Source organism: Hyla sarda, unplaced genomic scaffold (assembly GCF_029499605.1).
Source record: "Hyla sarda isolate aHylSar1 unplaced genomic scaffold, aHylSar1.hap1 scaffold_1731, whole genome shotgun sequence".
Lineage (NCBI taxonomy): Eukaryota > Metazoa > Chordata > Amphibia > Anura > Hylidae > Hyla > Hyla sarda.
In genome coordinates this window covers 42,312-66,726 of record NW_026608373.1, presented here as the reverse complement: position 1 = coordinate 66,726, position 24,415 = coordinate 42,312, and the positions used below count along the sequence as shown (strand labels likewise).

Genomic DNA, 24,415 nt, shown 5'->3' with positions numbered 1-24,415 from the left:
GACAACCTATGGCGGTGATGGTTCTGCTCAGGCAGAGCAGTGCTGATGCTCCTCATAAAGCTGTCGCTGCTGTGAAGGTTCTAGGTGACATCACAATCCCTATGGTTACATACACGACAAAGCTGGGTTGTTGTTGTTTACACTCTGCAAGGCCTGTGGAAGTGAGTGACATCATAGCACTGTAGTTCTGAGGGTTCTAGATGGATGCAACAATCTCCTGTTGCTTCTATGAAGGCCATAATAGACGACATCACCAAACAGCTCCATAGTCACATACACAGCAAAGGAGAGATGTTGTTTACACCTAGTGATGTCAGTGGTATTGAGTGACATCACAGCACAGTGCTAAGGCTCCTGGGCCTGGACACAGCAGCGGCTGCAATATCTCAACGGAGAATACGTTTATATATATGTGTGTGTGTGCGCGTATATATATATATATATATATATATATATATATATATATATATATATTTCTCCGCCGAAATCACTTTTAAACCCATTTCCACCTTTTTTTCCCTTCTCTTCCTCTTACTTTTTTTTCACGTTTTTTTACGTTTTTCTCCTTTTCGCCTCTTTTCTGGGCGTATTATTCTTCTTTTTCTTCTTTTTTTTCGTCTAATGCATACCCCATCAGTGCAGCAATGCTTATTCAATACCGCCAGCAGATGGAGACACTGGGGGATAATTTTCTAAGGATTTATACTGATTTTTCCTGTCTGAATTTGTCGCACAGAAAGTTGCAGGCCAAATATGTGTGACATTTCTGCGACTTTAGCTTCTAGAGCATTTTTACAACATTATACATAGGTGCTGAATACATAAAAAGCGACTGTTCAGCGACAGACAAGTCGCATCGGCTGAAAGTAGGCCAGAATGTCAGTCCATGTTGGAGCAGGTTTAGATACAGTCTAAAGCATAGATCTCAAAGTCTGTGCACAGAATTTAGCAAGGGCCTCGCACCTTCTGATGCATCAGGTAGGTGCACTATAGCATAGCCTAACCCTCTGTACTTTGGTCTATATTGATGCGGGACATAGACAGCCAGCTGATGACCAATCCATTAGTGCAATGGATGGCTGGAAGCATTTGTCTTTGCCTTTGCAATACCACAGAAGCAATGCATGGTCAATGTACAGCAATGACACACCTGTGTGAACAGCCAGGAGACCCCCCCATGTTATGTTACATAGTTACATAGTTAGTACGGTCGAAAAAAGACATATGTCCATCAAGTTCAACCAGGGAATTAAGGGGTAGGGGTGTGGCGCGATATTGGGGAAGGGATGAGATTTTATATTTCTTCATAAGCATTAATCTTATTTTGTCAATTAGGAACATTCAGCACCCACCCGCTATCAAGGCAGCTGCCTATCATGTCATGCCCTACCTGCACAGGTGTGCTGGCTACTCAAATGATCCAATTAAGGAGGCCATTTAGTCAGCAGCAGCAGAAGTCCTGTGCCTGGACGCTCCAACAGCGGCCAGACACAAGCAGAAGCAGCAGAAGCAGCAGCAGCACCACCTTTTGTTTTTTGGCTGCAGCAGCAGCAGCAGCAGCAGCAAGGCCCACAGGGCTGGCTAGCTGGCTAGCCAGCAAGCAGGTAGCAATGAAAGTAGGAATCTTTCTTTTTAACCCTGTAAGGGGGTGGTGCACTGTACCCGAAGATACTGCCATATCGGGTCAATGCATAGGGCGACGGAAGCAAGCTTCGAAATCGGCCCCCGTTCTCAAAAATCCATTTAATATATGGTCCCCAGATAGGGGACGTATCAGATATTAAACTGATAAGAACAGATACTACACTTGATCTTAGCCAAAAGGCCGAGAAGCGATAACCGTGAAAGGGGCGGGCCCAACAAGGTCCCCTTCATGGGCACTATCACTGCTTGCTGTCAGGGAGGCTGCCAGACAATTTTCCATGCACACTCTGGGCTGGGGGGCAGTCAACCACCAGTACACACAGCAGAACCTAAACCCATACCATTATTGCTAAGCAGCAAGACAGGGGCCCATTGCACTCCCACGGGGCCTTTTTAAATGCAATCCATAACCCGGATTTGCCAGGAACCCTTCTTACTCCTCCTACTTGCATGTGACACTGGGCTTAGGATCTGCATAGGAAACACACACACAAGCACACACCTACCTTTGTTGCCTGCAGATGCCTCCTTGGCTGTCCCCAAACGGTATCAAACCAACACCCACGGGAAGCTGTAAGCATAGAGGACATGCCTGCACCCCATTGGACTTACCTGTGTGGGTTAAATCCGGGTTATTTGACAACCTATGGCGGTGATGGTTCTGCTCAGGCAGAGCAGTGCTGATGCTCCTCATAAAGCTGTCGCTGCTGTGAAGGTTCTAGGTGACATCACAATCCCTATGGTTACATACACGACAAAGCTGGGTTGTTGTTGTTTACACTCTGCAAGGCCTGTGGAAGTGAGTGACATCATAGCACTGTAGTTCTGAGGGTTCTAGATGGATGCAACAATCTCCTGTTGCTTCTATGAAGGCCATAATAGACGACATCACCAAACAGCTCCATAGTCACATACACAGCAAAGGAGAGATGTTGTGTTTACACCTAGTGATGTCAGTGGTATTGAGTGACATCACAGCACAGTGCTAAGGCTCCTGGGCCTGGACACAGCAGCGGCTGCAATATCTCAACGGAGAATACGTTTATATATATGTGTGTGTGTGCGCGTATATATATATATATATATATATATATATATATATATATATATATATTTCTCCGCCGAAATCACTTTTAAACCCATTTCCACCTTTTTTTCCCTTCTCTTCCTCTTACTTTTTTTTCACGTTTTTTTACGTTTTTCTCCTTTTCGCCTCTTTTCTGGGCGTATTATTCTTCTTTTTCTTCTTTTTTTTCGTCTAATGCATACCCCATCAGTGCAGCAATGCTTATTCAATACCGCCAGCAGATGGAGACACTGGGGGATAATTTTCTAAGGATTTATACTGATTTTTCCTGTCTGAATTTGTCGCACAGAAAGTTGCAGGCCAAATATGTGTGACATTTCTGCGACTTTAGCTTCTAGAGCATTTTTACAACATTATACATAGGTGCTGAATACATAAAAAGCGACTGTTCAGCGACAGACAAGTCGCATCGGCTGAAAGTAGGCCAGAATGTCAGTCCATGTTGGAGCAGGTTTAGATACAGTCTAAAGCATAGATCTCAAAGTCTGTGCACAGAATTTAGCAAGGGCCTCGCACCTTCTGATGCATCAGGTAGGTGCACTATAGCATAGCCTAACCCTCTGTACTTTGGTCTATATTGATGCGGGACATAGACAGCCAGCTGATGACCAATCCATTAGTGCAATGGATGGCTGGAAGCATTTGTCTTTGCCTTTGCAATACCACAGAAGCAATGCATGGTCAATGTACAGCAATGACACACCTGTGTGAACAGCCAGGAGACCCCCCCATGTTATGTTACATAGTTACATAGTTAGTACGGTCGAAAAAAGACATATGTCCATCAAGTTCAACCAGGGAATTAAGGGGTAGGGGTGTGGCGCGATATTGGGGAAGGGATGAGATTTTATATTTCTTCATAAGCATTAATCTTATTTTGTCAATTAGGAACATTCAGCACCCACCCGCTATCAAGGCAGCTGCCTATCATGTCATGCCCTACCTGCACAGGTGTGCTGGCTACTCAAATGATCCAATTAAGGAGGCCATTTAGTCAGCAGCAGCAGAAGTCCTGTGCCTGGACGCTCCAACAGCGGCCAGACACAAGCAGAAGCAGCAGAAGCAGCAGCAGCACCACCTTTTGTTTTTTGGCTGCAGCAGCAGCAGCAGCAGCAGCAAGGCCCACAGGGCTGGCTAGCTGGCTAGCCAGCAAGCAGGTAGCAATGAAAGTAGGAATCTTTCTTTTTAACCCTGTAAGGGGGTGGTGCACTGTACCCGAAGATACTGCCATATCGGGTCAATGCATAGGGCGACGGAAGCAAGCTTCGAAATCGGCCCCCGTTCTCAAAAATCCATTTAATATATGGTCCCCAGATAGGGGACGTATCAGATATTAAACTGATAAGAACAGATACTACACTTGATCTTAGCCAAAAGGCCGAGAAGCGATAACCGTGAAAGGGGCGGGCCCAACAAGGTCCCCTTCATGGGCACTATCACTGCTTGCTGTCAGGGAGGCTGCCAGACAATTTTCCATGCACACTCTGGGCTGGGGGGCAGTCAACCACCAGTACACACAGCAGAACCTAAACCCATACCATTATTGCTAAGCAGCAAGACAGGGGCCCATTGCACTCCCACGGGGCCTTTTTAAATGCAATCCATAACCCGGATTTGCCAGGAACCCTTCTTACTCCTCCTACTTGCATGTGACACTGGGCTTAGGATCTGCATAGGAAACACACACACAAGCACACACCTACCTTTGTTGCCTGCAGATGCCTCCTTGGCTGTCCCCAAACGGTATCAAACCAACACCCACGGGAAGCTGTAAGCATAGAGGACATGCCTGCACCCCATTGGACTTACCTGTGTGGGTTAAATCCGGGTTATTTGACAACCTATGGCGGTGATGGTTCTGCTCAGGCAGAGCAGTGCTGATGCTCCTCATAAAGCTGTCGCTGCTGTGAAGGTTCTAGGTGACATCACAATCCCTATGGTTACATACACGACAAAGCTGGGTTGTTGTTGTTTACACTCTGCAAGGCCTGTGGAAGTGAGTGACATCATAGCACTGTAGTTCTGAGGGTTCTAGATGGATGCAACAATCTCCTGTTGCTTCTATGAAGGCCATAATAGACGACATCACCAAACAGCTCCATAGTCACATACACAGCAAAGGAGAGATGTTGTTTACACCTAGTGATGTCAGTGGTATTGAGTGACATCACAGCACAGTGCTAAGGCTCCTGGGCCTGGACACAGCAGCGGCTGCAATATCTCAACGGAGAATACGTTTATATATATGTGTGTGTGTGCGCGTATATATATATATATATATATATATATATATATATATATATATATATTTCTCCGCCGAAATCACTTTTAAACCCATTTCCACCTTTTTTTCCCTTCTCTTCCTCTTACTTTTTTTTCACGTTTTTTTACGTTTTTCTCCTTTTCGCCTCTTTTCTGGGCGTATTATCCTTCTTTTTCTTCTTTTTTTTCGTCTAATGCATACCCCATCAGTGCAGCAATGCTTATTCAATACCGCCAGCAGATGGAGACACTGGGGGATAATTTTCTAAGGATTTATACTGATTTTTCCTGTCTGAATTTGTCGCACAGAAAGTTGCAGGCCAAATATGTGTGACATTTCTGCGACTTTAGCTTCTAGAGCATTTTTACAACATTATACATAGGTGCTGAATACATAAAAAGCGACTGTTCAGCGACAGACAAGTCGCATCGGCTGAAAGTAGGCCAGAATGTCAGTCCATGTTGGAGCAGGTTTAGATACAGTCTAAAGCATAGATCTCAAAGTCTGTGCACAGAATTTAGCAAGGGCCTCGCACCTTCTGATGCATCAGGTAGGTGCACTATAGCATAGCCTAACCCTCTGTACTTTGGTCTATATTGATGCGGGACATAGACAGCCAGCTGATGACCAATCCATTAGTGCAATGGATGGCTGGAAGCATTTGTCTTTGCCTTTGCAATACCACAGAAGCAATGCATGGTCAATGTACAGCAATGACACACCTGTGTGAACAGCCAGGAGACCCCCCCATGTTATGTTACATAGTTACATAGTTAGTACGGTCGAAAAAAGACATATGTCCATCAAGTTCAACCAGGGAATTAAGGGGTAGGGGTGTGGCGCGATATTGGGGAAGGGATGAGATTTTATATTTCTTCATAAGCATTAATCTTATTTTGTCAATTAGGAACATTCAGCACCCACCCGCTATCAAGGCAGCTGCCTATCATGTCATGCCCTACCTGCACAGGTGTGCTGGCTACTCAAATGATCCAATTAAGGAGGCCATTTAGTCAGCAGCAGCAGAAGTCCTGTGCCTGGACGCTCCAACAGCGGCCAGACACAAGCAGAAGCAGCAGAAGCAGCAGCAGCACCACCTTTTGTTTTTTGGCTGCAGCAGCAGCAGCAGCAGCAGCAAGGCCCACAGGGCTGGCTAGCTGGCTAGCCAGCAAGCAGGTAGCAATGAAAGTAGGAATCTTTCTTTTTAACCCTGTAAGGGGGTGGTGCACTGTACCCGAAGATACTGCCATATCGGGTCAATGCATAGGGCGACGGAAGCAAGCTTCGAAATCGGCCCCCGTTCTCAAAAATCCATTTAATATATGGTCCCCAGATAGGGGACGTATCAGATATTAAACTGATAAGAACAGATACTACACTTGATCTTAGCCAAAAGGCCGAGAAGCGATAACCGTGAAAGGGGCGGGCCCAACAAGGTCCCCTTCATGGGCACTATCACTGCTTGCTGTCAGGGAGGCTGCCAGACAATTTTCCATGCACACTCTGGGCTGGGGGGCAGTCAACCACCAGTACACACAGCAGAACCTAAACCCATACCATTATTGCTAAGCAGCAAGACAGGGGCCCATTGCACTCCCACGGGGCCTTTTTAAATGCAATCCATAACCCGGATTTGCCAGGAACCCTTCTTACTCCTCCTACTTGCATGTGACACTGGGCTTAGGATCTGCATAGGAAACACACACACAAGCACACACCTACCTTTGTTGCCTGCAGATGCCTCCTTGGCTGTCCCCAAACGGTATCAAACCAACACCCACGGGAAGCTGTAAGCATAGAGGACATGCCTGCACCCCATTGGACTTACCTGTGTGGGTTAAATCCGGGTTATTTGACAACCTATGGCGGTGATGGTTCTGCTCAGGCAGAGCAGTGCTGATGCTCCTCATAAAGCTGTCGCTGCTGTGAAGGTTCTAGGTGACATCACAATCCCTATGGTTACATACACGACAAAGCTGGGTTGTTGTTGTTTACACTCTGCAAGGCCTGTGGAAGTGAGTGACATCATAGCACTGTAGTTCTGAGGGTTCTAGATGGATGCAACAATCTCCTGTTGCTTCTATGAAGGCCATAATAGACGACATCACCAAACAGCTCCATAGTCACACACACAGCAAAGGAGAGATGTTGTTTACACCTAGTGATGTCAGTGGTATTGAGTGACATCACAGCACAGTGCTAAGGCTCCTGGGCCTGGACACAGCAGCGGCTGCAATATCTCAACGGAGAATACGTTTATATATATGTGTGTGTGTGCGCGTATATATATATATATATATATATATATATATATATATATATATATATTCTCCGCCGAAATCACTTTTAAACCCATTTCCACCTTTTTTTCCCTTCTCTTCCTCTTACTTTTTTTTCACGTTTTTTTACGTTTTTCTCCTTTTCGCCTCTTTTCTGGGCGTATTATTCTTCTTTTTCTTCTTTTTTTTCGTCTAATGCATACCCCATCAGTGCAGCAATGCTTATTCAATACCGCCAGCAGATGGAGACACTGGGGGATAATTTTCTAAGGATTTATACTGATTTTTCCTGTCTGAATTTGTCGCACAGAAAGTTGCAGGCCAAATATGTGTGACATTTCTGCGACTTTAGCTTCTAGAGCATTTTTACAACATTATACATAGGTGCTGAATACATAAAAAGCGACTGTTCAGCGACAGACAAGTCGCATCGGCTGAAAGTAGGCCAGAATGTCAGTCCATGTTGGAGCAGGTTTAGATACAGTCTAAAGCATAGATCTCAAAGTCTGTGCACAGAATTTAGCAAGGGCCTCGCACCTTCTGATGCATCAGGTAGGTGCACTATAGCATAGCCTAACCCTCTGTACTTTGGTCTATATTGATGCGGGACATAGACAGCCAGCTGATGACCAATCCATTAGTGCAATGGATGGCTGGAAGCATTTGTCTTTGCCTTTGCAATACCACAGAAGCAATGCATGGTCAATGTACAGCAATGACACACCTGTGTGAACAGCCAGGAGACCCCCCCATGTTATGTTACATAGTTACATAGTTAGTACGGTCGAAAAAAGACATATGTCCATCAAGTTCAACCAGGGAATTAAGGGGTAGGGGTGTGGCGCGATATTGGGGAAGGGATGAGATTTTATATTTCTTCATAAGCATTAATCTTATTTTGTCAATTAGGAACATTCAGCACCCACCCGCTATCAAGGCAGCTGCCTATCATGTCATGCCCTACCTGCACAGGTGTGCTGGCTACTCAAATGATCCAATTAAGGAGGCCATTTAGTCAGCAGCAGCAGAAGTCCTGTGCCTGGACGCTCCAACAGCGGCCAGACACAAGCAGAAGCAGCAGAAGCAGCAGCAGCACCACCTTTTGTTTTTTGGCTGCAGCAGCAGCAGCAGCAGCAGCAAGGCCCACAGGGCTGGCTAGCTGGCTAGCCAGCAAGCAGGTAGCAATGAAAGTAGGAATCTTTCTTTTTAACCCTGTAAGGGGGTGGTGCACTGTACCCGAAGATACTGCCATATCGGGTCAATGCATAGGGCGACGGAAGCAAGCTTCGAAATCGGCCCCCGTTCTCAAAAATCCATTTAATATATGGTCCCCAGATAGGGGACGTATCAGATATTAAACTGATAAGAACAGATACTACACTTGATCTTAGCCAAAAGGCCGAGAAGCGATAACCGTGAAAGGGGCGGGCCCAACAAGGTCCCCTTCATGGGCACTATCACTGCTTGCTGTCAGGGAGGCTGCCAGACAATTTTCCATGCACACTCTGGGCTGGGGGGCAGTCAACCACCAGTACACACAGCAGAACCTAAACCCATACCATTATTGCTAAGCAGCAAGACAGGGGCCCATTGCACTCCCACGGGGCCTTTTTAAATGCAATCCATAACCCGGATTTGCCAGGAACCCTTCTTACTCCTCCTACTTGCATGTGACACTGGGCTTAGGATCTGCATAGGAAACACACACACAAGCACACACCTACCTTTGTTGCCTGCAGATGCCTCCTTGGCTGTCCCCAAACGGTATCAAACCAACACCCACGGGAAGCTGTAAGCATAGAGGACATGCCTGCACCCCATTGGACTTACCTGTGTGGGTTAAATCCGGGTTATTTGACAACCTATGGCGGTGATGGTTCTGCTCAGGCAGAGCAGTGCTGATGCTCCTCATAAAGCTGTCGCTGCTGTGAAGGTTCTAGGTGACATCACAATCCCTATGGTTACATACACGACAAAGCTGGGTTGTTGTTGTTTACACTCTGCAAGGCCTGTGGAAGTGAGTGACATCATAGCACTGTAGTTCTGAGGGTTCTAGATGGATGCAACAATCTCCTGTTGCTTCTATGAAGGCCATAATAGACGACATCACCAAACAGCTCCATAGTCACATACACAGCAAAGGAGAGATGTTGTTTACACCTAGTGATGTCAGTGGTATTGAGTGACATCACAGCACAGTGCTAAGGCTCCTGGGCCTGGACACAGCAGCGGCTGCAATATCTCAACGGAGAATACGTTTATATATATGTGTGTGTGTGCGCGTATATATATATATATATATATATATATATATATATATATATATATATTCTCCGCCGAAATCACTTTTAAACCCATTTCCACCTTTTTTTCCCTTCTCTTCCTCTTACTTTTTTTTCACGTTTTTTTACGTTTTTCTCCTTTTCGCCTCTTTTCTGGGCGTATTATTCTTCTTTTTCTTCTTTTTTTTCGTCTAATGCATACCCCATCAGTGCAGCAATGCTTATTCAATACCGCCAGCAGATGGAGACACTGGGGGATAATTTTCTAAGGATTTATACTGATTTTTCCTGTCTGAATTTGTCGCACAGAAAGTTGCAGGCCAAATATGTGTGACATTTCTGCGACTTTAGCTTCTAGAGCATTTTTACAACATTATACATAGGTGCTGAATACATAAAAAGCGACTGTTCAGCGACAGACAAGTCGCATCGGCTGAAAGTAGGCCAGAATGTCAGTCCATGTTGGAGCAGGTTTAGATACAGTCTAAAGCATAGATCTCAAAGTCTGTGCACAGAATTTAGCAAGGGCCTCGCACCTTCTGATGCATCAGGTAGGTGCACTATAGCATAGCCTAACCCTCTGTACTTTGGTCTATATTGATGCGGGACATAGACAGCCAGCTGATGACCAATCCATTAGTGCAATGGATGGCTGGAAGCATTTGTCTTTGCCTTTGCAATACCACAGAAGCAATGCATGGTCAATGTACAGCAATGACACACCTGTGTGAACAGCCAGGAGACCCCCCCATGTTATGTTACATAGTTACATAGTTAGTACGGTCGAAAAAAGACATATGTCCATCAAGTTCAACCAGGGAATTAAGGGGTAGGGGTGTGGCGCGATATTGGGGAAGGGATGAGATTTTATATTTCTTCATAAGCATTAATCTTATTTTGTCAATTAGGAACATTCAGCACCCACCCGCTATCAAGGCAGCTGCCTATCATGTCATGCCCTACCTGCACAGGTGTGCTGGCTACTCAAATGATCCAATTAAGGAGGCCATTTAGTCAGCAGCAGCAGAAGTCCTGTGCCTGGACGCTCCAACAGCGGCCAGACACAAGCAGAAGCAGCAGAAGCAGCAGCAGCACCACCTTTTGTTTTTTGGCTGCAGCAGCAGCAGCAGCAGCAGCAAGGCCCACAGGGCTGGCTAGCTGGCTAGCCAGCAAGCAGGTAGCAATGAAAGTAGGAATCTTTCTTTTTAACCCTGTAAGGGGGTGGTGCACTGTACCCGAAGATACTGCCATATCGGGTCAATGCATAGGGCGACGGAAGCAAGCTTCGAAATCGGCCCCCGTTCTCAAAAATCCATTTAATATATGGTCCCCAGATAGGGGACGTATCAGATATTAAACTGATAAGAACAGATACTACACTTGATCTTAGCCAAAAGGCCGAGAAGCGATAACCGTGAAAGGGGCGGGCCCAACAAGGTCCCCTTCATGGGCACTATCACTGCTTGCTGTCAGGGAGGCTGCCAGACAATTTTCCATGCACACTCTGGGCTGGGGGGCAGTCAACCACCAGTACACACAGCAGAACCTAAACCCATACCATTATTGCTAAGCAGCAAGACAGGGGCCCATTGCACTCCCACGGGGCCTTTTTAAATGCAATCCATAACCCGGATTTGCCAGGAACCCTTCTTACTCCTCCTACTTGCATGTGACACTGGGCTTAGGATCTGCATAGGAAACACACACACAAGCACACACCTACCTTTGTTGCCTGCAGATGCCTCCTTGGCTGTCCCCAAACGGTATCAAACCAACACCCACGGGAAGCTGTAAGCATAGAGGACATGCCTGCACCCCATTGGACTTACCTGTGTGGGTTAAATCCGGGTTATTTGACAACCTATGGCGGTGATGGTTCTGCTCAGGCAGAGCAGTGCTGATGCTCCTCATAAAGCTGTCGCTGCTGTGAAGGTTCTAGGTGACATCACAATCCCTATGGTTACATACACGACAAAGCTGGGTTGTTGTTGTTTACACTCTGCAAGGCCTGTGGAAGTGAGTGACATCATAGCACTGTAGTTCTGAGGGTTCTAGATGGATGCAACAATCTCCTGTTGCTTCTATGAAGGCCATAATAGACGACATCACCAAACAGCTCCATAGTCACATACACAGCAAAGGAGAGATGTTGTTTACACCTAGTGATGTCAGTGGTATTGAGTGACATCACAGCACAGTGCTAAGGCTCCTGGGCCTGGACACAGCAGCGGCTGCAATATCTCAACGGAGAATACGTTTATATATATGTGTGTGTGTGCGCGTATATATATATATATATATATATATATATATATATATATATATATATATATTCTCCGCCGAAATCACTTTTAAACCCATTTCCACCTTTTTTTCCCTTCTCTTCCTCTTACTTTTTTTTCACGTTTTTTTACGTTTTTCTCCTTTTCGCCTCTTTTCTGGGCGTATTATTCTTCTTTTTCTTCTTTTTTTTCGTCTAATGCATACCCCATCAGTGCAGCAATGCTTATTCAATACCGCCAGCAGATGGAGACACTGGGGGATAATTTTCTAAGGATTTATACTGATTTTTCCTGTCTGAATTTGTCGCACAGAAAGTTGCAGGCCAAATATGTGTGACATTTCTGCGACTTTAGCTTCTAGAGCATTTTTACAACATTATACATAGGTGCTGAATACATAAAAAGCGACTGTTCAGCGACAGACAAGTCGCATCGGCTGAAAGTAGGCCAGAATGTCAGTCCATGTTGGAGCAGGTTTAGATACAGTCTAAAGCATAGATCTCAAAGTCTGTGCACAGAATTTAGCAAGGGCCTCGCACCTTCTGATGCATCAGGTAGGTGCACTATAGCATAGCCTAACCCTCTGTACTTTGGTCTATATTGATGCGGGACATAGACAGCCAGCTGATGACCAATCCATTAGTGCAATGGATGGCTGGAAGCATTTGTCTTTGCCTTTGCAATACCACAGAAGCAATGCATGGTCAATGTACAGCAATGACACACCTGTGTGAACAGCCAGGAGACCCCCCCATGTTATGTTACATAGTTACATAGTTAGTACGGTCGAAAAAAGACATATGTCCATCAAGTTCAACCAGGGAATTAAGGGGTAGGGGTGTGGCGCGATATTGGGGAAGGGATGAGATTTTATATTTCTTCATAAGCATTAATCTTATTTTGTCAATTAGGAACATTCAGCACCCACCCGCTATCAAGGCAGCTGCCTATCATGTCATGCCCTACCTGCACAGGTGTGCTGGCTACTCAAATGATCCAATTAAGGAGGCCATTTAGTCAGCAGCAGCAGAAGTCCTGTGCCTGGACGCTCCAACAGCGGCCAGACACAAGCAGAAGCAGCAGAAGCAGCAGCAGCACCACCTTTTGTTTTTTGGCTGCAGCAGCAGCAGCAGCAGCAGCAAGGCCCACAGGGCTGGCTAGCTGGCTAGCCAGCAAGCAGGTAGCAATGAAAGTAGGAATCTTTCTTTTTAACCCTGTAAGGGGGTGGTGCACTGTACCCGAAGATACTGCCATATCGGGTCAATGCATAGGGCGACGGAAGCAAGCTTCGAAATCGGCCCCCGTTCTCAAAAATCCATTTAATATATGGTCCCCAGATAGGGGACGTATCAGATATTAAACTGATAAGAACAGATACTACACTTGATCTTAGCCAAAAGGCCGAGAAGCGATAACCGTGAAAGGGGCGGGCCCAACAAGGTCCCCTTCATGGGCACTATCACTGCTTGCTGTCAGGGAGGCTGCCAGACAATTTTCCATGCACACTCTGGGCTGGGGGGCAGTCAACCACCAGTACACACAGCAGAACCTAAACCCATACCATTATTGCTAAGCAGCAAGACAGGGGCCCATTGCACTCCCACGGGGCCTTTTTAAATGCAATCCATAACCCGGATTTGCCAGGAACCCTTCTTACTCCTCCTACTTGCATGTGACACTGGGCTTAGGATCTGCATAGGAAACACACACACAAGCACACACCTACCTTTGTTGCCTGCAGATGCCTCCTTGGCTGTCCCCAAACGGTATCAAACCAACACCCACGGGAAGCTGTAAGCATAGAGGACATGCCTGCACCCCATTGGACTTACCTGTGTGGGTTAAATCCGGGTTATTTGACAACCTATGGCGGTGATGGTTCTGCTCAGGCAGAGCAGTGCTGATGCTCCTCATAAAGCTGTCGCTGCTGTGAAGGTTCTAGGTGACATCACAATCCCTATGGTTACATACACGACAAAGCTGGGTTGTTGTTGTTTACACTCTGCAAGGCCTGTGGAAGTGAGTGACATCATAGCACTGTAGTTCTGAGGGTTCTAGATGGATGCAACAATCTCCTGTTGCTTCTATGAAGGCCATAATAGACGACATCACCAAACAGCTCCATAGTCACATACACAGCAAAGGAGAGATGTTGTTTACACCTAGTGATGTCAGTGGTATTGAGTGACATCACAGCACAGTGCTAAGGCTCCTGGGCCTGGACACAGCAGCGGCTGCAATATCTCAACGGAGAATACGTTTATATATATGTGTGTGTGTGCGCGTATATATATATATATATATATATATATATATATATATATATATATATATTTCTCCGCCGAAATCACTTTTAAACCCATTTCCACCTTTTTTTCCCTTCTCTTCCTCTTACTTTTTTTTCACGTTTTTTTACGTTTTTCTCCTTTTCGCCTCTTTTCTGGGCGTATTATTCTTCTTTTTCTTCTTTTTTTTCGTCTAATGCATACCCCATCAGTGCAGCAATGCTTATTCAATACCGCCAGCAGATGGAGACACTGGGGGATAATTTTCTAAGGATTTATACTGATTTTTCCTGTCTGAATTTGTCGCACAGAAAGTTGCAGGCCAAATATGTGTGACATTTCTGCGACTTTAGCTTCTAGAGCATTTTTACAACATTATACATAGGTGCTGAATACATAAAAAGCGACTGTTCAGCGACAGACAAGTCGCATCGGCTGAAAGTAGGCCAGAATGTCAGTCCATGTTGGAGCAGGTTTAGATACAGTCTAAAGCATAGATCTCAAAGTCTGTGCACAGAATTTAGCAAGGGCCTCGCACCTTCTGATGCATCAGGTAGGTGCACTATAGCATAGCCTAACCCTCTGTACTTTGGTCTATATTGATGCGGGACATAGACAGCCAGCTGATGACCAATCCATTAGTGCAATGGATGGCTGGAAGCATTTGTCTTTGCCTTTGCAATACCACAGAAGCAATGCATGGTCAATGTACAGCAATGACACACCTGTGTGAACAGCCAGGAGACCCCCCCATGTTATGTTACATAGTTACATAGTTAGTACGGTCGAAAAAAGACATATGTCCATCAAGTTCAACCAGGGAATTAAGGGGTAGGGGTGTGGCGCGATATTGGGGAAGGGATGAGATTTTATATTTCTTCATAAGCATTAATCTTATTTTGTCAATTAGGAACATTCAGCACCCACCCGCTATCAAGGCAGCTGCCTATCATGTCATGCCCTACCTGCACAGGTGTGCTGGCTACTCAAATGATCCAATTAAGGAGGCCATTTAGTCAGCAGCAGCAGAAGTCCTGTGCCTGGACGCTCCAACAGCGGCCAGACACAAGCAGAAGCAGCAGAAGCAGCAGCAGCACCACCTTTTGTTTTTTGGCTGCAGCAGCAGCAGCAGCAGCAGCAAGGCCCACAGGGCTGGCTAGCTGGCTAGCCAGCAAGCAGGTAGCAATGAAAGTAGGAATCTTTCTTTTTAACCCTGTAAGGGGGTGGTGCACTGTACCCGAAGATACTGCCATATCGGGTCAATGCATAGGGCGACGGAAGCAAGCTTCGAAATCGGCCCCCGTTCTCAAAAATCCATTTAATATATGGTCCCCAGATAGGGGACGTATCAGATATTAAACTGATAAGAACAGATACTACACTTGATCTTAGCCAAAAGGCCGAGAAGCGATAACCGTGAAAGGGGCGGGCCCAACAAGGTCCCCTTCATGGGCACTATCACTGCTTGCTGTCAGGGAGGCTGCCAGACAATTTTCCATGCACACTCTGGGCTGGGGGGCAGTCAACCACCAGTACACACAGCAGAACCTAAACCCATACCATTATTGCTAAGCAGCAAGACAGGGGCCCATTGCACTCCCACGGGGCCTTTTTAAATGCAATCCATAACCCGGATTTGCCAGGAACCCTTCTTACTCCTCCTACTTGCATGTGACACTGGGCTTAGGATCTGCATAGGAAACACACACACAAGCACACACCTACCTTTGTTGCCTGCAGATGCCTCCTTGGCTGTCCCCAAACGGTATCAAACCAACACCCACGGGAAGCTGTAAGCATAGAGGACATGCCTGCACCCCATTGGACTTACCTGTGTGGGTTAAATCCGGGTTATTTGACAACCTATGGCGGTGATGGTTCTGCTCAGGCAGAGCAGTGCTGATGCTCCTCATAAAGCTGTCGCTGCTGTGAAGGTTCTAGGTGACATCACAATCCCTATGGTTACATACACGACAAAGCTGGGTTGTTGTTGTTTACACTCTGCAAGGCCTGTGGAAGTGAGTGACATCATAGCACTGTAGTTCTGAGGGTTCTAGATGGATGCAACAATCTCCTGTTGCTTCTATGAAGGCCATAATAGACGACATCACCAAACAGCTCCATAGTCACACACACAGCAAAGGAGAGATGTTGTTTACACCTAGTGATGTCAGTGGTATTGAGTGACATCACAGCACAGTGCTAAGGCTCCTGGGCCTGGACACAGCAGCGGCTGCAATATCTCAACGGAGAATACGTTTATATATATGTGTGTGTGTGCGCGTATATATATATATATATATATATATATATATATATATATATTTCTCCGCCGAAATCACTTTTAAACCCATTTCCACCTTTTTTTCCCTTCTCTTCCTCTTACTTTTTTTTCACGTTTTTTTACGTTTTTCTCCTTTTCGCCTCTTTTCTGGGCGTATTATTCTTCTTTTTCTTCTTTTTTTTCGTCTAATGCATACCCCATCAGTGCAGCAATGCTTATTCAATACCGCCAGCAGATGGAGACACTGGGGGATAATTTTCTAAGGATTTATACTGATTTTTCCTGTCTGAATTTGTCGCACAGAAAGTTGCAGGCCAAATATGTGTGACATTTCTGCGACTTTAGCTTCTAGAGCATTTTTACAACATTATACATAGGTGCTGAATACATAAAAAGCGACTGTTCAGCGACAGACAAGTCGCATCGGCTGAAAGTAGGCCAGAATGTCAGTCCATGTTGGAGCAGGTTTAGATACAGTCTAAAGCATAGATCTCAAAGTCTGTGCACAGAATTTAGCAAGGGCCTCGCACCTTCTGATGCATCAGGTAGGTGCACTATAGCATAGCCTAACCCTCTGTACTTTGGTCTATATTGATGCGGGACATAGACAGCCAGCTGATGACCAATCCATTAGTGCAATGGATGGCTGGAAGCATTTGTCTTTGCCTTTGCAATACCACAGAAGCAATGCATGGTCAATGTACAGCAATGACACACCTGTGTGAACAGCCAGGAGACCCCCCCATGTTATGTTACATAGTTACATAGTTAGTACGGTCGAAAAAAGACATATGTCCATCAAGTTCAACCAGGGAATTAAGGGGTAGGGGTGTGGCGCGATATTGGGGAAGGGATGAGATTTTATATTTCTTCATAAGCATTAATCTTATTTTGTCAATTAGGAACATTCAGCACCCACCCGCTATCAAGGCAGCTGCCTATCATGTCATGCCCTACCTGCACAGGTGTGCTGGCTACTCAAATGATCCAATTAAGGAGGCCATTTAGTCAGCAGCAGCAGAAGTCCTGTGCCTGGACGCTCCAACAGCGGCCAGACACAAGCAGAAGCAGCAGAAGCAGCAGCAGCACCACCTTTTGTTTTTTGGCTGCAGCAGCAGCAGCAGCAGCAGCAAGGCCCACAGGGCTGGCTAGCTGGCTAGCCAGCAAGCAGGTAGCAATGAAAGTAGGAATCTTTCTTTTTAACCCTGTAAGGGGGTGGTGCACTGTACCCGAAGATACTGCCATATCGGGTCAATGCATAGGGCGACGGAAGCAAGCTTCGAAATCGGCCCCCGTTCTCAAAAATCCATTTAATATATGGTCCCCAGATAGGGGACGTATCAGATATTAAACTGATAAGAACAGATACTACACTTGATCTTAGCCAAAAGGCCGAGAAGCGATAACCGTGAAAGGGGCGGGCCCAACAAGGTCCCCTTCATGGGCACTATCACTGCTTGCTGTCAGGGAGGCTGCCAGACAATTTTCCATGCACACTCTGGGCTGGGGGGCAGTCAACCACCAGTACACACAGCAGAACCTAAACCCATACCATTATTGCTAAGCAGCAAGACAGGGGCCCATTGCACTCCCACGGGGCCTTTTTAAATGCAATCCATAACCCGGATTTGCCAGGAACCCTTCTTACTCCTCCTACTTGCATGTGACACTGGGCTTAGGATCTGCATAGGAAACACACACACAAGCACACACCTACCTTTGTTGCCTGCAGATGCCTCCTTGGCTGTCCCCAAACGGTATCAAACCAACACCCACGGGAAGCTGTAAGCATAGAGGACATGCCTGCACCCCATTGGACTTACCTGTGTGGGTTAAATCCGGGTTATTTGACAACCTATGGCGGTGATGGTTCTGCTCAGGCAGAGCAGTGCTGATGCTCCTCATAAAGCTGTCGCTGCTGTGAAGGTTCTAGGTGACATCACAATCCCTATGGTTACATACACGACAAAGCTGGGTTGTTGTTGTTTACACTCTGCAAGGCCTGTGGAAGTGAGTGACATCATAGCACTGTAGTTCTGAGGGTTCTAGATGGATGCAACAATCTCCTGTTGCTTCTATGAAGGCCATAATAGACGACATCACCAAACAGCTCCATAGTCACATACACAGCAAAGGAGAGATGTTGTTTACACCTAGTGATGTCAGTGGTATTGAGTGACATCACAGCACAGTGCTAAGGCTCCTGGGCCTGGACACAGCAGCGGCTGCAATATCTCAACGGAGAATACGTTTATATATATGTGTGTGTGTGCGCGTATATATATATATATATATATATATATATATATATATATATATTCTCCGCCGAAATCACTTTTAAACCCATTTCCACCTTTTTTTCCCTTCTCTTCCTCTTACTTTTTTTTCACGTTTTTTTACGTTTTTCTCCTTTTCGCCTCTTTTCTGGGCGTATTATTCTTCTTTTTCTTCTTTTTTTTCGTCTAATGCATACCCCATCAGTGCAGCAATGCTTATTCAATACCGCCAGCAGATGGAGACACTGGGGGATAATTTTCTAAGGATTTATACTGATTTTTCCTGTCTGAATTTGTCGCACAGAAAGTTGCAGGCCAAATATGTGTGACATTTCTGCGACTTTAGCTTCTAGAGCATTTTTACAACATTATACATAGGTGCTGAATACATAAAAAGCGACTGTTCAGCGACAGACAAGTCGCATCGGCTGAAAGTAGGCCAGAATGTCAGTCCATGTTGGAGCAGGTTTAGATACAGTCTAAAGCATAGATCTCAAAGTCTGTGCACAGAATTTAGCAAGGGCCTCGCACCTTCTGATGCATCAGGTAGGTGCACTATAGCATAGCCTAACCCTCTGTACTTTGGTCTATATTGATGCGGGACATAGACAGCCAGCTGATGACCAATCCATTAGTGCAATGGATGGCTGGAAGCATTTGTCTTTGCCTTTGCAATACCACAGAAGCAATGCATGGTCAATGTACAGCAATGACACACCTGTGTGAACAGCCAGGAGACCCCCCCATGTTATGTTACATAGTTACATAGTTAGTACGGTCGAAAAAAGACATATGTCCATCAAGTTCAACCAGGGAATTAAGGGGTAGGGGTGTGGCGCGATATTGGGGAAGGGATGAGATTTTATATTTCTTCATAAGCATTAATCTTATTTTGTCAATTAGGAACATTCAGCACCCACCCGCTATCAAGGCAGCTGCCTATCATGTCATGCCCTACCTGCACAGGTGTGCTGGCTACTCAAATGATCCAATTAAGGAGGCCATTTAGTCAGCAGCAGCAGAAGTCCTGTGCCTGGACGCTCCAACAGCGGCCAGACACAAGCAGAAGCAGCAGAAGCAGCAGCAGCACCACCTTTTGTTTTTTGGCTGCAGCAGCAGCAGCAGCAGCAGCAGCAAGGCCCACAGGGCTGGCTAGCTGGCTAGCCAGCAAGCAGGTAGCAATGAAAGTAGGAATCTTTCTTTTTAACCCTGTAAGGGGGTGGTGCACTGTACCCGAAGATACTGCCATATCGGGTCAATGCATAGGGCGACGGAAGCAAGCTTCGAAATCGGCCCCCGTTCTCAAAAATCCATTTAATATATGGTCCCCAGATAGGGGACGTATCAGATATTAAACTGATAAGAACAGATACTACACTTGATCTTAGCCAAAAGGCCGAGAAGCGATAACCGTGAAAGGGGCGGGCCCAACAAGGTCCCCTTCATGGGCACTATCACTGCTTGCTGTCAGGGAGGCTGCCAGACAATTTTCCATGCACACTCTGGGCTGGGGGGCAGTCAACCACCAGTACACACAGCAGAACCTAAACCCATACCATTATTGCTAAGCAGCAAGACAGGGGCCCATTGCACTCCCACGGGGCCTTTTTAAATGCAATCCATAACCCGGATTTGCCAGGAACCCTTCTTACTCCTCCTACTTGCATGTGACACTGGGCTTAGGATCTGCATAGGAAACACACACACAAGCACACACCTACCTTTGTTGCCTGCAGATGCCTCCTTGGCTGTCCCCAAACGGTATCAAACCAACACCCACGGGAAGCTGTAAGCATAGAGGACATGCCTGCACCCCATTGGACTTACCTGTGTGGGTTAAATCCGGGTTATTTGACAACCTATGGCGGTGATGGTTCTGCTCAGGCAGAGCAGTGCTGATGCTCCTCATAAAGCTGTCGCTGCTGTGAAGGTTCTAGGTGACATCACAATCCCTATGGTTACATACACGACAAAGCTGGGTTGTTGTTGTTTACACTCTGCAAGGCCTGTGGAAGTGAGTGACATCATAGCACTGTAGTTCTGAGGGTTCTAGATGGATGCAACAATCTCCTGTTGCTTCTATGAAGGCCATAATAGACGACATCACCAAACAGCTCCATAGTCACATACACAGCAAAGGAGAGATGTTGTTTACACCTAGTGATGTCAGTGGTATTGAGTGACATCACAGCACAGTGCTAAGGCTCCTGGGCCTGGACACAGCAGCGGCTGCAATATCTCAACGGAGAATACGTTTATATATATGTGTGTGTGTGCGCGTATATATATATATATATATATATATATATATATATATATATATATATATTTCTCCGCCGAAATCACTTTTAAACCCATTTCCACCTTTTTTTCCCTTCTCTTCCTCTTACTTTTTTTTCACGTTTTTTTACGTTTTTCTCCTTTTCGCCTCTTTTCTGGGCGTATTATTCTTCTTTTTCTTCTTTTTTTTCGTCTAATGCATACCCCATCAGTGCAGCAATGCTTATTCAATACCGCCAGCAGATGGAGACACTGGGGGATAATTTTCTAAGGATTTATACTGATTTTTCCTGTCTGAATTTGTCGCACAGAAAGTTGCAGGCCAAATATGTGTGACATTTCTGCGACTTTAGCTTCTAGAGCATTTTTACAACATTATACATAGGTGCTGAATACATAAAAAGCGACTGTTCAGCGACAGACAAGTCGCATCGGCTGAAAGTAGGCCAGAATGTCAGTCCATGTTGGAGCAGGTTTAGATACAGTCTAAAGCATAGATCTCAAAGTCTGTGCACAGAATTTAGCAAGGGCCTCGCACCTTCTGATGCATCAGGTAGGTGCACTATAGCATAGCCTAACCCTCTGTACTTTGGTCTATATTGATGCGGGACATAGACAGCCAGCTGATGACCAATCCATTAGTGCAATGGATGGCTGGAAGCATTTGTCTTTGCCTTTGCAATACCACAGAAGCAATGCATGGTCAATGTACAGCAATGACACACCTGTGTGAACAGCCAGGAGACCCCCCCATGTTATGTTACATAGTTACATAGTTAGTACGGTCGAAAAAAGACATATGTCCATCAAGTTCAACCAGGGAATTAAGGGGTAGGGGTGTGGCGCGATATTGGGGAAGGGATGAGATTTTATATTTCTTCATAAGCATTAATCTTATTTTGTCAATTAGGAACATTCAGCACCCACCCGCTATCAAGGCAGCTGCCTATCATGTCATGCCCTACCTGCACAGGTGTGCTGGCTACTCAAATGATCCAATTAAGGAGGCCATTTAGTCAGCAGCAGCAGAAGTCCTGTGCCTGGACGCTCCAACAGCGGCCAGACACAAGCAGAAGCAGCAGAAGCAGCAGCAGCACCACCTTTTGTTTTTTGGCTGCAGCAGCAGCAGCAGCAGCAGCAAGGCCCACAGGGCTGGCTAGCTGGCTAGCCAGCAAGCAGGTAGCAATGAAAGTAGGAATCTTTCTTTTTAACCCTGTAAGGGGGTGGTGCACTGTACCCGAAGATACTGCCATATCGGGTCAATGCATAGGGCGACGGAAGCAAGCTTCGAAATCGGCCCCCGTTCTCAAAAATCCATTTAATATATGGTCCCCAGATAGGGGACGTATCAGATATTAAACTGATAAGAACAGATACTACACTTGATCTTAGCCAAAAGGCCGAGAAGCGATAACCGTGAAAGGGGCGGGCCCAACAAGGTCCCCTTCATGGGCACTATCACTGCTTGCTGTCAGGGAGGCTGCCAGACAATTTTCCATGCACACTCTGGGCTGGGGGGCAGTCAACCACCAGTACACACAGCAGAACCTAAACCCATACCATTATTGCTAAGCAGCAAGACAGGGGCCCATTGCACTCCCACGGGGCCTTTTTAAATGCAATCCATAACCCGGATTTGCCAGGAACCCTTCTTACTCCTCCTACTTGCATGTGACACTGGGCTTAGGATCTGCATAGGAAACACACACACAAGCACACACCTACCTTTGTTGCCTGCAGATGCCTCCTTGGCTGTCCCCAAACGGTATCAAACCAACACCCACGGGAAGCTGTAAGCATAGAGGACATGCCTGCACCCCATTGGACTTACCTGTGTGGGTTAAATCCGGGTTATTTGACAACCTATGGCGGTGATGGTTCTGCTCAGGCAGAGCAGTGCTGATGCTCCTCATAAAGCTGTCGCTGCTGTGAAGGTTCTAGGTGACATCACAATCCCTATGGTTACATACACGACAAAGCTGGGTTGTTGTTGTTTACACTCTGCAAGGCCTGTGGAAGTGAGTGACATCATAGCACTGTAGTTCTGAGGGTTCTAGATGGATGCAACAATCTCCTGTTGCTTCTATGAAGGCCATAATAGACGACATCACCAAACAGCTCCATAGTCACATACACAGCAAAGGAGAGATGTTGTTTACACCTAGTGATGTCAGTGGTATTGAGTGACATCACAGCACAGTGCTAAGGCTCCTGGGCCTGGACACAGCAGCGGCTGCAATATCTCAACGGAGAATACGTTTATATATATGTGTGTGTGTGCGCGTATATATATATATATATATATATATATATATATATATATATATATATTTCTCCGCCGAAATCACTTTTAAACCCATTTCCACCTTTTTTTCCCTTCTCTTCCTCTTACTTTTTTTTCACGTTTTTTTACGTTTTTCTCCTTTTCGCCTCTTTTCTGGGCGTATTATTCTTCTTTTTCTTCTTTTTTTTCGTCTAATGCATACCCCATCAGTGCAGCAATGCTTATTCAATACCGCCAGCAGATGGAGACACTGGGGGATAATTTTCTAAGGATTTATACTGATTTTTCCTGTCTGAATTTGTCGCACAGAAAGTTGCAGGCCAAATATGTGTGACATTTCTGCGACTTTAGCTTCTAGAGCATTTTTACAACATTATACATAGGTGCTGAATACATAAAAAGCGACTGTTCAGCGACAGACAAGTCGCATCGGCTGAAAGTAGGCCAGAATGTCAGTCCATGTTGGAGCAGGTTTAGATACAGTCTAAAGCATAGATCTCAAAGTCTGTGCACAGAATTTAGCAAGGGCCTCGCACCTTCTGATGCATCAGGTAGGTGCACTATAGCATAGCCTAACCCTCTGTACTTTGGTCTATATTGATGCGGGACATAGACAGCCAGCTGATGACCAATCCATTAGTGCAATGGATGGCTGGAAGCATTTGTCTTTGCCTTTGCAATACCACAGAAGCAATGCATGGTCAATGTACAGCAATGACACACCTGTGTGAACAGCCAGGAGACCCCCCCATGTTATGTTACATAGTTACATAGTTAGTACGGTCGAAAAAAGACATATGTCCATCAAGTTCAACCAGGGAATTAAGGGGTAGGGGTGTGGCGCGATATTGGGGAAGGGATGAGATTTTATATTTCTTCATAAGCATTAATCTTATTTTGTCAATTAGGAACATTCAGCACCCACCCGCTATCAAGGCAGCTGCCTATCATGTCATGCCCTACCTGCACAGGTGTGCTGGCTACTCAAATGATCCAATTAAGGAGGCCATTTAGTCAGCAGCAGCAGAAGTCCTGTGCCTGGACGCTCTAACAGCGGCCAGACACAAGCAGAAGCAGCAGAAGCAGCAGCAGCACCACCTTTTGTTTTTTGGCTGCAGCAGCAGCAGCAGCAGCAGCAAGGCCCACAGGGCTGGCTAGCTGGCTAGCCA

General features: G+C 45.9%; 10 non-coding genes across 10 annotated transcripts; all 10 read right to left on the bottom strand.

Annotated features, from left to right (window-relative positions):
* Positions 1-1,646: 1,646 nt before the first annotated feature.
* LOC130312815 (U2 spliceosomal RNA) lies at positions 1,647-1,837 on the bottom strand. The gene has a single exon (XR_008860888.1). It is a non-coding gene; the product is annotated as a U2 spliceosomal RNA (small nuclear RNA).
* A 2,093-nt stretch (positions 1,838-3,930) lies between these two features.
* Positions 3,931-4,121, bottom strand: LOC130312813 (U2 spliceosomal RNA). Its single transcript, XR_008860886.1, has one exon. It is a non-coding gene; the product is annotated as a U2 spliceosomal RNA (small nuclear RNA).
* A 2,091-nt stretch (positions 4,122-6,212) lies between these two features.
* On the bottom strand, positions 6,213-6,403 carry LOC130312812 (U2 spliceosomal RNA). The gene has a single exon (XR_008860885.1). It is a non-coding gene; the product is annotated as a U2 spliceosomal RNA (small nuclear RNA).
* A 2,090-nt stretch (positions 6,404-8,493) lies between these two features.
* Positions 8,494-8,684, bottom strand: LOC130312811 (U2 spliceosomal RNA). Its single transcript, XR_008860884.1, has one exon. It is a non-coding gene; the product is annotated as a U2 spliceosomal RNA (small nuclear RNA).
* Positions 8,685-10,774: 2,090 nt separating this feature from the next.
* Positions 10,775-10,965, bottom strand: LOC130312809 (U2 spliceosomal RNA). The gene has a single exon (XR_008860883.1). It is a non-coding gene; the product is annotated as a U2 spliceosomal RNA (small nuclear RNA).
* Positions 10,966-13,059: 2,094 nt separating this feature from the next.
* LOC130312808 (U2 spliceosomal RNA) lies at positions 13,060-13,250 on the bottom strand. Its single transcript, XR_008860882.1, has one exon. It is a non-coding gene; the product is annotated as a U2 spliceosomal RNA (small nuclear RNA).
* Positions 13,251-15,343: 2,093 nt separating this feature from the next.
* Positions 15,344-15,534, bottom strand: LOC130312807 (U2 spliceosomal RNA). Its single transcript, XR_008860881.1, has one exon. It is a non-coding gene; the product is annotated as a U2 spliceosomal RNA (small nuclear RNA).
* Positions 15,535-17,619: 2,085 nt separating this feature from the next.
* On the bottom strand, positions 17,620-17,810 carry LOC130312806 (U2 spliceosomal RNA). The gene has a single exon (XR_008860880.1). It is a non-coding gene; the product is annotated as a U2 spliceosomal RNA (small nuclear RNA).
* Positions 17,811-19,899: 2,089 nt separating this feature from the next.
* On the bottom strand, positions 19,900-20,090 carry LOC130312805 (U2 spliceosomal RNA). Its single transcript, XR_008860879.1, has one exon. It is a non-coding gene; the product is annotated as a U2 spliceosomal RNA (small nuclear RNA).
* Positions 20,091-22,183: 2,093 nt separating this feature from the next.
* On the bottom strand, positions 22,184-22,374 carry LOC130312804 (U2 spliceosomal RNA). Its single transcript, XR_008860878.1, has one exon. It is a non-coding gene; the product is annotated as a U2 spliceosomal RNA (small nuclear RNA).
* Positions 22,375-24,415: the final 2,041 nt, after the last annotated feature.